Here is a 14,255-nt window from a genome sequence, read left to right on the forward strand (position 1 = left end):
GAATAAAAGCAGCCAAAACTCAATTACAGTTGAAGCTGGTCAGTATTTTAGAGGACAATTAGAAGTGTGATATTTTTTTAAAATACATTAATAGCAAAAAAAGGATCAGACTTGATGTATTACTTGTTGAGGATGGTCACCTCACAAACTGGGATGCAGATGAAACAGAAACATTTAATGCATTCTTCGCATCTGTCTTCCCCACCAGTTATGTGTTCTTCACCCCCTGGAGCCCTGAGTTGAGGACCATGACTGTGTTAACCACAAACTCCCAGCTGATTTTGAAATTATGCATCCAGCTGGAGGAGCAGATCTTGCACATAAGTATGAGGGGCCAGATAGGATTCATCCCAGGGTACTTAAAGAGCTGGCTGATGTCATCACAGGACCTCTGTTAATTATTTTTCTATTGTTTCATGAATCTGGGGAAGTCCCAGTTGACTGGAAACTGGCAAATATTGTCTCAGCTCTCAAGAAGGGCAAGTAAGAAGGCCCTGGTAATTACAGACCTGTCAGTCTCACTTCTTCAGTGCTTGGTGAAATTATGGAGAAACATTATTCTGGGAGTTATTGAAAAATACTTATAATACGCTGCAGTCACTGGTCACAGCCAACATGGGTTCACGAGGGGAAAGTCCTGTTTAACAAATTTAATTTCTTTTATGACAAGGTTTCCCACCTAGCTGACCCAGGAAAGTCAGTTCATGTATTGGTTTTGAATTGCAACAATGCTTCTGTTACTGTTTCTCCCAGTATCCTTCTGGACAAAATGTCCAGCATACAAAACAAGAACATTGTACAGTATGTAAAGGCTTGTGAGTCAGGTGTAAAGAACCAATCTTGTATGGATTAGGAGATGAGAGGCAGGAGAGCAGCCCTGTGGAAAGGAATATGGGGACTCTGGAGCAGGCTGAGCATGAGCCAGCAGTGTGTCCTGGCAGCTGCTAGTGTAAGTCACACCACACAGTGAGTGACTTTTCAAGGTGAAAGCAATATACAATGCTGTAACTTTATGCAATAGCAGGGGATGCTTTTATTCTTTTGCTAGAAAACCATCCAGGCAATCTATTAGAGCTGTAGTATTTAACAGCAGTGTGTATATCACACCACATTGTTTGCAGTGCAGAAATGTTGACGACAATAACATTATTGCTTGATGTAAACCTAGAGGGAAAGTTCAGGAGTTCTGTTGAACTCAGAGGTTGCATAGTGGCTCCCTACTACTTCTTTTGTGAAAGAATAACTCTCTTCATGAATGGAATGAGGTAGATATTATTTTGCATCCACACAATTTGTTCCATAACGTATTTATCTTATTAAGAATTCCGAGGAGAAGTTGATGTTTGAGAATCTCTTTGTTCAAGTTCTGTGTTCTGTCTTTTTTCAGAAACAACTTCTATGCGGTTTTCCTACTGGCAGATAGATCTGTGCCTAAATAGCTGTTAGCATGTATTTCTAAAAGAAATCATACTTTCAACCATAGGAAAAAGTGTGGCTTTTTTCTTTTTGTTCTTCCCCTGGATCTCTTTTGCTGCTTATTAAAAACTTGAAACTCTCTGAGGTGGAATAGCGAGGGAAAGGAAGAGAAAATGGATCTGTGAATTTGGCCTTAAATTATGTTGAGAAATAATTACACTGGGAAAGATTGTTTTTACTGTGGGATTCCTTGCTGAGAAGCTTAAGGTGGATTTTGACTCCAAGGTCTTGGTTTCTGCAGTCCTGTATCCAATACTCAACTCTCAAGTTGATATAGTATTATTTTTTTGTATTATTTTTGGCTGGAAGGTGCCTCGCTGGAAGCTTAGTTTATACTGTAACTGCTTATCAGTATAGTTTTCTAGCCAACCATTCCACAGTATATGAAGCTTATGCTAAAACAAGATTCCTTTTTCTGGGGAAACTTGAAAATGCTGTTGCAACTTAAATGGGATGTTTTTACTTTTTTAACTGAAGTTTATACCTATCTTTGAATAAAGAGCTCACCTTGGTTTCAAGGACCGTGTATATGTAGGTTTGTAGGCAGATATCTTTTAAAAGAAATGCTAACATTTGTGCATCAGGTACTAAGTCCAGGCCTTACCTTCAAGTGCTGGCTTGGCAAGTTACCTGGTGCACAGAAAAACAGATGCAAGTTGCATCTGGAGCCATCTCTGCGGAATACGGGGCTTTGATGCAAACTTCCCAGCCTACCATGGCTCAGGAGAAGCTGCTCCTGCTGGGGACCAGAAGTTCTGTATTGCATCTTCCAGATGATAGTAAATCATGCCTGCTACAAGCACAGCTGTTAGCAGAGAAGGTGGGCCTTGTGTAATCTTGATTGCAGAACACAAAATAGCTTGGGTTGGGGGGGGGTTAGTGGGCTTTTGTGACCTGAGAAAAAGGTTCCTGTCCTGAGCTTAAAGTCTTGAAAGTCTTAAGGGGAGCAAAATTAATATCCTCTGTTTGCAATGTAAACCTAGTCTTTTTTTTTCCTCCTCTTCCCATCCAATCTGATCCCTGCTAGCTAGCCAGGCAGCTACCTGCTGCTTCTAGTCAGCTCATGCTGCGATGATTGTTGGCTTAGCAGGATACACATTAAGTGGCACTAAAAATAAATAGGAAATTGGGCTTTCTGGTCTTTGTTGCTTTTGTTGTTTTATTTTCCTCCTTTAAATGAAAGAAATTAAGATCTGAAAGCTCTTGTTAAAGCAGGGACAAAACCAAGAAGCACCTAAACTGAAAATACCCCCTGAAAGCAGCACTGCACAGGAGGAGGTGATGTTTCTGTTAGGTGCTGAGGTGCAGACATCTCCAAAGGAGCCCTTGCACTCTCGCAAGGGGCTCCATGGGGCAGTGGCACTTCTCGATGCTGCGCCCACGATGCTATGACAAAATTGCTTTGAAATATTACGTAAGTGCTTTCAGAAATAACGTCTTCTGACTGAGGTAACCCAAATGCCCAAGGTGGGGTTAGCACAGGATTTAATTTTAAGTGACCCATTTGCAAGAGACAAATGAGACCATCTGAACTCCTTCCTTTTTTTACCCAAATGTTGTAGCTGTGTAACAGTCGTGCCAGACTGGATGTTGACAGTCTTTAACATAATTTGTCTGTACTAAAATTAATACTGTACTTTATGTACTATATTTATATCTATCCATCCTCTTTCATGTCAAATAAGTTCTGGTGTGTGGGATGCATAATAAGATTAGATAAAATGTTTTTAACCCTGTGATGTCTTTTGCTGCCTGCAGGTAAGGAGAGTTGGTTTTATTATATCAGACTGTTCTGTGATATTCTTCATTCTTTTTCTTTTCCCCTGGTGTTTTATTGGGTTGTCTTGTTCTAAAACTATAGTATGAAAACTGCAAAAATCTTCATTTTGAATTTTGTGTGCAGTGCAGCTGTACGAAGATTAATATTGTGAGGGCTGTCTAGAGCTTTGCATTAAGAAGCAGCTCTAGAAAAACTCTCAGCTGTAATTATGAAACTTATGAGGAAAATAAAAAATATGGAAACAATATTTTGGAAGTTAGAGCTATTCTTTTTAATTAATGGACTTAAACCCATAGAAAAGCATATCTTAAATTGGTTTAATACCTGTTGGCAGTTATCCCCAATTGGTGGATAGGGAAGAATAATGAAAGGTTTCAGAAGGGCACAGAGGAGTAGATCCAAATTAAACTTTCTGATCACTGATGGTCCAATGCATCTGCAGGCTAGAAGGAGCTTAGCTTCATGTGGGACACAGGCTGAGGATCACATCCCCATCTTGCACATGTGCCCAATACGGAACAGGATGAACCTCCTGAGCTGGGCAAATGCTGTGCTTGGCTGCAGTGTCTCTGCTTGTACTGAACCCTTCCCAGAAGAAGTAAACAGGCACTTATTGACTTGTTATGGTTACAGACCAGAAGTCATTCTTCTCAATTCTTGAGAGGCAGGAGCCAGCTGAACTTTTCCCTTGTCAGGTGGCATAAACCATAATGCATCTTTGGTGCCCCCTATTACATGCAGAGGGAGGATAGTGAGATGATTTAAACTTATCCAAAGTGCTTGTGGTAACTGCTGTTGCCCTATCCTCTTTTTGGAGGGCGAGATGAATCCCTTTGATAATATTTATATGTATATATATATGTGTGTTACTGCCAAAGATTTTACTTCACATTTGTGTGTGACAAAGCGGGAGAGTTGAAGTGAACTCTTTGGTACCAAAGAATCTGTTCTTTGAAAGCTGATAAAAGCAAGGACCAAAGTTTGAGTGCCTGTCTAGCTTTACATGCTTGAGATAGAGTTCTGATTACAAGTCTTGCTAAAGTAAAATCACATCTCATTTGCCTACCTTTGTAATTGCTGAGCATGGCAGCGGAGGTGCTCAGTTGCTGTAAATAATTTTGGCTCTGATGTCAAGACAATGGCAGCAATTGACGTCAATTGAAGACTGTCTATAGTAAGTACAACCAATAGGTATTATTACATCATGATTTGCAGAGGCTCTCACAGCATAAACCCCATATGTTTTATAGGTGTTGAAAATGAGAGGAAACGTCTGACAAGTAGAGGCATATTTAGTAGCATTTTTATATGGATGAAATTGCCCAGTTAGAGGTTTCATGAAATAGATTTGCTGTGATGCGCAGTACCACATGATTCAGGCGGCACATAATACTCCAAGCATTCAATTTATCACAACTTATCATGTTAAATTTGCTAATTTGACACTGTTTTCCTACCAATGTGTTTGCAGACAATTCTGCCTTGTTTGCTACTCTCTGTGTTCTTCAAGCCTGTAGAAAGGGCTCTAAAGAAAGGGAGCTTTAAGTGCCATGCAAAGGGGAAAACTGGGTGAGGGAAGAAGTAGGAAGAAATAACAGATTTCAGTTATATTAGCATTACTAATAATTATGTAATTTTTGAATGCAGCAGTGGTAAAATACTATTGCTTTCATGGTGTGAGTAAATGATAGCAAGTAGAAATTGCCTTAATTGGGCTGATCTCATTTGGTTATTTTCATCATTAAAGGCTACTGAAGACAGCTGAAGAGCTAAAGGTGATTGCGTAGTCTGTTATCATCTTGTTGCCAAACATTACCTAACTGATACTATGCTGGTCTCTCCCCTTGAAAAACATTTCACTTCTATGTGAAATTAGCACTTGTGAGTATTATCTCTTATGTGTGCCCTGGGATATTTTAAGTATTCCCTACTACATAAAAAACAGTGCCAACTTCCTTTTGCAAGCTTTGGAAGTTGAAATGCATAGCAGCCCCAGTTCCTCCTTGCAGAAGCTGCTGCTGCTACCAGTCTATTGCTGTTAAATGCTGGCACCTGCATCAAAATCCAGGCTTTCCATATTGTGTAATATGTAGGAATGTCTGTTTTCTATATGAAAACAAATTGGCTTACAAGATAGTGAAAGTTAGCACGACTGAGGGTGGTAGCATGCATTTCCCTGCTTACAAGGGTGACTTTGAGATAGTTTGCATTTCCTTTTATATTTGAAGTTTCAATTGTAAATATGTGCAAATGATCCTATGTGCATAAGGCTTGGGGAAAGGAAGCCTTAATTTTAATTATAAACAACTGGTGCTTAATGATTGGGTGGGAGCTCGTAGCAGAGAAGTGAGAGGAGCCATGGTAAGATCAGTAGCCCTGAAGCAATAATTCTTGAGGCATGTCACTAAGAAATTGCTCCCTGCTCTGGACATATGCAAGGAAACTGTGTGGTGACCTGCAATATTGCTGCAAATATTATTTTTGCAGCAGCATGTGACTTATATTTAATCTTCTCATATTGCCTTGCTTACAATTTGCTTCCTCAAAAGCATAGGTTTGCTGACGTATTTCTGCTTTCCAGCTCAAGAGTCAGACAAAAAGAGCCTGTGTTTAGAGCAGATTCTGTTCACAGGTCTGCTCTTCTAGATTGGCAGATGGTGCTGCTGAGGATTGTGGAATAAATCATTAGAGAACAGAATCAATCCTTAGTAGATGTTGGGGTGTTTTAGCCGGTTGGGTGTCTGCTCATTGGGCCCAGAGTGAGGGACAACAACAAACAATCCAGTGTCTGCCTTCCAGGATGTATTTATGTCTGTGGAATCTGGTCTTCTTGCAGTAGTTGAAACAAGGTCCCCAAATGTGCATCTAAATCCCAGAAGATGTTTCAAGTATATGTGCATAGTAAAAAGGTTACATGTCATTGTGTATTTCCAAGAAATTACAGATATATCTTGTAGTTTTAGGTATTTTCTATCACAAATAACTAATGCTTTCTCCTGCATTTAAGGACAGCTTATACATCATGTAAAGAGAAACTACACTGTGGTGACATTGCTGGAATCAGTTCTGGCATTTTCTTGATTCTGAGACCTTGTCTTTTTCTATGCTGGGGATGCTTGTTCTTGTTTATTTCATTCTTTGTCTTTTTTTGCTTACTATTTTGTCTGTCTGCTCGCTTTGTTTTTGGTGAGGTTTCTGAAACACAATACATCTTGTGGAAACAGTTTTCCTTCCTATGGGTTACGTTACTGTGGGAGATTTACGGCACAAAGCTGTTGTGTGAGCTACTGAAATGGAAGGGACCCGTGGCAGGATGTCATAGATGTCAGTGAGCCTCTGGATCTGGATGAAGTATCGACTTCACTGATTTTCTGTTGCCAAAGAATAAATCCTTCTTGTAACTTCAGGCTCCTGCAGCACTTTGCAGTCTTAGGTGACAGCAGAAAAGGCTGTCTGCTTATTCTTGTTATCTTTCTCTGTCCACAGATACCAGCATTTCTTGTACTATTAGACAGTCTTACCAGACTCAGCTTAACTCTTATGTCTCACCACCTTCCCATGTTTTTAGTTTAGCTTTCTTTTGTGCTTGAATACTTTCTCTGTGAATCCTATGTGGTGAAGGAACCAGAAGAAGGGGGGGGGGAGGGGGGAAGGAAATAATAAGAAAGGGCAGCTTCATTTGCATCATTGAGAATGCAGTAGTTTCTCTGTGTGAGCCTGTAGCACTAAAGTTCTGAGTCTTGTAGTTTGCCTCCTTGTCCAAACAGTGCACTGAAATGAAATAATAACTCTGCCTGTGGATCATACAAGTTAAACAACATTTCCATGCCAGCAGTCTCTGTAAAGAGCAGTCATCCAAATGCAGGAGTAAAGTGAAAAAAGAATTAAATAGCTGGAGTATTTGGAGAGCACCAAGGATGCAGAACAGCTAAAGATAATTAAATTACATACAAATAAATTAATTGCCATAATGGCCAGATTAGGAAATAACACAGGGAAGCATAATCCTGCCAAATATTTGAGTAGAGCACCAGAACCTAACTGAACTGACAAATGAGAAGAGGAGATTTATAGCTCTTGCTTCAACTTACAAGCACCTATGAGTATTTAATTTTTCCTGTTGCATCGCAAAACAAATGCAACTTATCCTTCCCAAACCTGGCTGAAATCTTACAGTTAGTTCTTTTCTGTAAAGGTTTAAGTAGATTTTGGTTGATGTCTTTGGCTGAAACTGTTAGACCTGGTGGTGTTCAAGTCAGCTTTGTGCTTGGGTTAAATTTAAAGTTACAATAATATAGATCATGAATGTATGAGGACAACACATTTTTTTGCTTGTGTAAACACTTGTGGACTAGAATGGCTGCTGCTTGCACAGCTCAAGTAATAATGAAAACTTGTACAATGTGAGCGAGTGGCTGTGGCCTGATATAACTACTTCATACTTGAAAATATTGCAGACAAATGTAAACAGCAAAAAGATGATATTTTTGCACTTCTAAGTTTATCATGATTAATTGGCTGCCCCTAGTTGTTCGTTGATGACCTTCCAGTGGGGCTTTGGAGGAATGGAGCCAGATAGGTGTCAGGACCTCCTCTGTGACCATTCTATGTTCCTGACACTAAGGCCTGTAGGAGGGTCTGAAAGCAGTGCTCACACACATAGTGATGGTGTTATGCTCAGATGGTCCTGCTGAAATAGAAAGCTTAAACCGGAGCGAAGACATACAATGCAGGCCAGCAGTTGCAGTGATACACCTATCCAATGTGTGTTGTGTATCACTCCTAAAGTACAGCTACACATCAGATGTATATGGCTGTCAAAAGAAAAGGCTGATCCTTTTTCTCTCCACAGTCCCAGTTTGAGTACCGGTGACAGGGCTTTTCTTGTTGCTTGTTTATTTCTTTGAAGCTATGTTGACCTTTTTCTGACTGTTAGTATCTCTGCTCTACAATCAGAAGGTCCTTTGAAGGTGAAGCATGCAGATAGCTCTGTCATTTGTGGTGATTGTGCTTTGGGGTTAACAGGGAAACAAATGATTATTTTCAATGAGAAGTTTGTGTGTTAAATTTTTACTTTGGGTGGGTGGGGATTATCAGGTAGTAATGGATGTATGGGGGGAAAAAATCTATATACTAATAAGCAGTGTGAGAACAGCAGGATGGAGGAGATTGGTTTTTTCTAAGTCCAGATTTTGTCTTTGGTAGTATTAAAGTGGATTCTATTTATTCATCAGCATTATTTGTTTACAAAGGCAGGTATTATCACTTGCTTTATTTTTGGCTTAGATTTTGAGGGTCACTAATCATATACCAAAGCCATTGATATTTCTTTTTCAGCGATGATCTCCAAAGGTTAAAAAATAACAAGTTTACCTTAGTTTTACATAGTGACTGTGAATGCAATAGTTCAGAATGGTGGAGCTGTACAAATGATGAGCACAGCCTTACTGGCCATTCATACTCTTCCTGCATCAGGAACGCTGTAGAACCATTCATGATTTCTCTGTCTTCTTTGTGTTACCCTTGTATCTTGTAATGAAGTGAGTGAGAATGCATGAGCTGCCCTGTGTTCAGCATGCAAATAATTTTGATGGGTAGGTTAGTGCGCAGCCTGAACATTATGAATTCAATTCTTAAGAATCTTTTAAGTAACATATTTAGTCAGCAGTCGGCACCTCCCACAGACATGAATTTATCAGTTGCTTCCAAGATGAGGGAAAATTCATTTTTCACTTCTTTCATGGTTTGTATTTATTCAAACAGTTAACAAGTTGCAATTTCAATGAGGAATGTTAAAGGATCTAGCTTTATATAAAAAAAAAAAAAAGGAATTGGGAGGGGGAGAAACATTCAAAATATGTTCTTCTACCAGAAAAAAAGTGTGAAAACAAATCTTTTGCATTTCAATAAATGCAAAACAAAGGCCCACTCTACCATGGTTTTACTGCAGCAGGGAAAAAATAGCAGCAAGCTGAGGCACTGGCTGTAATGGCACCTGCAATAGGAAATATTGCCACAAATGATTTGAGTAGGCCGTGTTTTCAGCCTTAGAGCATGGAATTCGAGTTCATGCTGCCTACCAGTATGTTAAGGAAACTTTGGTGTATTAATACATATCCCCCCCCAAAAGGCATTTTCTGATGCCGAAGTGTAATATGCTGGTCATTCTGAGGCTTCTTCCAGTTCTTTCATGCATAGGTGTTGCTGCAGGGTCACCAGGGGCACAGCATGGCTTTCTGCCTATTGCTTTACTCTTGTATTTTTCCACTTCTGCTCTGTTATTTCCTTCTCCTGACCACAGTCCTGGCAGATGGGCTGCAACAAGCGAGTCAGCGTAAGCTGCAAGGTGGTAAACCTTGACTAGTAGAAATGTTCCCAAGCCAGAAGTCTTTTACTGTTCATGTCCTCAAAAATCATGAAAAGCATGTTTAAAAAAAATCCTAGGAATAAACAGACACAGGGTTGTGAATTTTTATTTTCTAGAATGTGCACAGTTTACAGTTTCAAGCACATCCGTAATCTCTGGGGAAATAAACATAATTAAAAGGAAAGATACACTTGTATGTGTGGGTGGGAGTGTAATATTCTCAGGCTTATGGCCTTAAGAAACAGTAAATAGCATATGAAACTCTGTGAAGTGGCAGTTTTGTTCCTTAAGAGTTATGTATCGACCTAAAGAAGTGAAACTCTTACTTAATAGGGCAGACAATATCTCCTCAAAAAGGTGTTAGGTATGAGCAGAGCATTGTCAGCCTCGTGTTCAGGTTAATTAAAGCTTGCTGCTAGAGAATGTGTGATGAAAAAATATCAGCAGTGAATTGTGTTGATTATTTGCAGTAGTTGTAAAATACAATCTTTTTTCAGTAGTAGCATGAAATAAATGATATTTTTCTTCAATTGCATGAACTGTGCCCCCTTACTCCTCCCACAGGGTAGTAGATAAATCAGAGTTAAATATACACACAGTTGAAATGCTCTATTTGAGAACCTGCTATGCCAATAAATCAATATTTGCTTGCTGTTTATGCTGTATATAAGTGGCCCATTCACAGATGTTGAATAAGTTTCCCAGAGGAAACTGCTCAATACACTTAAGACCTTAGCAGCAATGACTAAAGTGCTATTCCAATAGCATTGGTTGAGTAGAAACAATTTTACAGAATAGCATGTGCCTTATATAGGGTTTTTTTTCCAGCTGATTCTCTTAATCTTCAGGTGTGTGCTTCTGCTGAATTAACAGCTTTCCAGAATATCTGGGGTTATTCCCTTCAAGCAAATGTTTCCTTTGTTAAATTTTGGGTAGTTAACTAACTTGAAATGCCTACAGTTTGTATTTTATTTAAAGCTGGCAAGCTTCTTTTGCTCTGTGGCAAACCTTGCCTGTTTCTTTCACCAAGCAAACATAAAGGGGAGATAAAGCACACAATTTGGCCACGTGCTTATAAATTCATGGAACATGGAATTTCTCGCTGAGAAAAACAGCTGAATGATTGCTGTTTTATCTAGTAAAACAAATGCCCTTCCCAATAGAGATAATTCTTATGGAACTGACTGCTTATAGATATTCTTTTTCCCCCAATAAATATGTAATATATCAAAAGAGCTTAGATACTACTTCAGTATCTAAATGAAGCTCTGACAGTACCTGGCCACCACCTGCTGTTCCCAAGAACCGGATGCCCAAATTTTCCCTTTGTGTCTGAATTGGTATCTTTAGGTACTGAGCTCATTCCAATTTATATTTGAATGAATAATGGGGAAATCGCACTAGTAGAATTGCTAAAAAGTCTGGTGCTAATTACAGAGTAAAATGACAACTTTTTAGCACTGTCATTTTAGAAAGCATTTCCAATTAGCCCCCTAAATCCAGATTTAGGTGCCCTTCTTTAAATCAGGTGTGTACAGTCACAGATGGAGGCACGGTACTTGTTCTCACTGTACCTGTTTTAGATTATCAGTGCATAAAAGCTAGCACAAGGAAAACAAGTTATCACTAAATAATGAGCTGTTCCCACATAATTGCTGCAGAACTGCTGTGCTGGGAGACGGACATTAGGAGGAGCAGTGGAAGCCTGTGCACTGACTCTCTTGTATTATTAAATAAATGATAAAGAAATCATCTGGAAAAACTAAATGCTGGTGCACTAGCATTTTCATAGAGATGTTGTTCTCTTTGCTGAAATAAGGCCTTCCTGGCCTTATTAAACAGTGGCTACTGAAAGAGACAGAGATGAAGGGTTGTAACTGAGAATCTTCCAAGGCATGCATCATGTATGTAGCAGTGCAGAACTTCTCTTGTGCAATTTTAGACTCTTTTCTGAACACATGGAAATGAGAGAGCATTAGAATAGTACATACAGTAATAATAAAAGTGTTGATGAGTTGTTTTTTGACTACTTTCCCTGGTACAGAAATGAGAAGGAAAGCTGTGAAACCGAAGCAGTGCTAGCAGTGAGCAGAAGGCTGTAAATCTTCCAGTTTGGGACCTGCCAGCACACAACAGGAGGCTTCAGGTGGCTGCATGTTCTCATGTACGCACGTCAAGAGGGGGTGCTTCCCCTGAGGGTTCAAGTCTACCTTGAGGTTGGGCGTCTGAAACCAGTTAGTGGAGATGGAAAAAGATCTGTGAGATATAAGGCTCTGAAGGAAGCAAAAGTTGTTGCTGACCAATTTATTACAAATCCTAGTCTACCTGAAAGCGACTTGGAATGTAAGGTGAGCAGCTGAACTGCAGGATGCTCCTCTTATCTTCGTTGCCCTTGGCAACCATGTGTAGGCAGAGGTAAGGCCTGTCAGGCAGGCCCTGCTTGCAAGCAGCTCAGGTGAGCTTTGAGACAAAAAGCATCCAGTGTTTTCTCCCACAGTGTCCACCCCTCTTCAGAAGAGAGCTCCAGAGCCCTGTGAGTTTTCTCCATTGCTGCAAGGTGTAAAATATGTGAGAATACTTTGAATTCGTCATGTTTACGCTGCATAATCAGGTGTGTGCTCAGGCTGACATCTCTTTAGCTCTCTGAGAAGAGCTGAGTTCCAGGTCAACATGACAAACAAATATGGAACAGGTCAAGTTGGATAGGAGAAGGAGGGGAAGAAGGAACGAGAGCTATGTGTTTTGTGTTCTAACTTGCTTGATGTTGGGGTATGCCTGTGATGGTTTGTAATGGGATACGTACATACCTTGGAGACATCACGTAAGAAAGCCCACCAAAGCACATATGTTAGATCTGCATAACAGGACGCAGCTAGTGAGCACAAAGTTTCAGCTGTCTCATGCAGAAAGGCAGCTGGATTTAGGGAGTAGGCCACCCACTGCCAGTAGAAAAATACTTGCATCTTCAATACCTTCCCTTTGCAGGCTTTAGGAGGTGGGAATGGTTCTGTGGCAGCATGTTCCTGGGAAGGATGCTCCATTTCATACACCTCACCATCTCCCACAGCCCACTTTGAAACTGAAGCCTCTGCTTTCAGAGGAGTTTCACTGGGGGGAAGGAGAAGAAGTTACTTTTCCCCTTGTTTCTTCTGCATTGATGATTTCTGTACTTGTCCTTTCCTGAAATATCTAAGCTAATTTTGTAGCTATTGAAGAGCGTGGTGTAAATGCAGCTTTACAACCTTTAACCACAACACCCTCCTCTCTGTAATCTCCGCCTCCTATGCCTATTCTTGAAAGCTGCCTGGGGCAATGTTTCTGCCTCCTAAATCTGAGCCTTTAAGATAGGTAACATTGTCTGTGCTGCTACAGCTGGAGCAGTCCTTCTGATTTTCTGATAGTGTCTGTTTGATGTACTCCTGGTAAACAGTTTTATTTGTGGGAGGTTACAGTCAAAGTAAAAATCCAAATAGTTACAAAATAGTTACGAGAGGCACTGCCAGAATTTCCACTTGTTTTGCATTTACTCTTAACCTCAAGCTAAGCATCCTGTCAATTTTTTTTCAGTACACTCTAAATAAAGAATGCAATGAGGGTTTTGTTCCATCCAGAGTTGCACACCATCAATTAGTACAGGAGGATTTGTTCTTTGATAGCGTTTAAATCCAAGCAACCCTAAAACAAACAATTTTTTTCTATTAATTCTCTGCCTGTGGAGAAACTGAGTCTGCACCTGTGTGGAAAACAACCAATAGCTTGCTTTTCATGTGCGAAACTCTTAAATGTAGCAATCACTCAAGCTGAATTGTGAGCGGGTGTGATTTATTGGTGGATGCTTTTATTATACCTTATCTGCAGAAAATGAATCATCTGATATAGGCATGGCTTTCTGGGGACCAGTGTATGCTGCTGAACCTAGAACTGCAGAATTGAGTCAGTTATTTGTAAGACAGGAAAGAGATCCCTTAGAATACAGCTGGACTGGTAATATTGCAAATATTGGGTATTTTGGGCAGGTAATCAAGGGAAAATATATATATATTTGGGTACTTAGGACTTTCTCTAGCTGCTTAATTTCTGTTTTTTCCATGTGGTAACTCCACGAGGTGTATGTTTTTAATGCATCTGAAGATCAGGCTGCTGATGTTGATGCCTGTGTTTATTTCCCAATCTGGCCAAATCATTGGATAAGGGTGGAAACTTCTCTTTGGAGGATGTCCTTTTCAGGCCTTGTATCTTGGTACTTATGGTTCATAACTTTTTGTCTTTTAGCTAATTATTGGGCTGAATAAACTATTGCTTAGAACTACAGCATTCACTTCCTTATATGCCAAGTAATTTGCCATATGCCAGGGGTTGCTCAGTACAGATGCTTTCAGAACAAGTGTATCTATGCTCCCTGGTTAGCTCAGAAGTTTTGGCAGTGAGTCTAATGACAAGAATTACAACAAAAGGAAGGTGCTCCTTGCTTAGACACTTAAAGCTGATTTTGAGTCAAGAACAGTGGGTACCTGCTCACATAGTGATGATGTCATTGCAACTGAGGCCCTTGAATATCAGGGTCAGAGCTTCCTTTGGAATTTCTCAGTGGAGAGCGCTTTCCTGTGTGTACCTCCACCCGAGCCAAATGTT

The sequence above is a fragment of the Coturnix japonica genome, chromosome 3, assembly GCF_001577835.2.
Source record: "Coturnix japonica isolate 7356 chromosome 3, Coturnix japonica 2.1, whole genome shotgun sequence".
Classification (NCBI taxonomy): domain Eukaryota; kingdom Metazoa; phylum Chordata; class Aves; order Galliformes; family Phasianidae; genus Coturnix; species Coturnix japonica.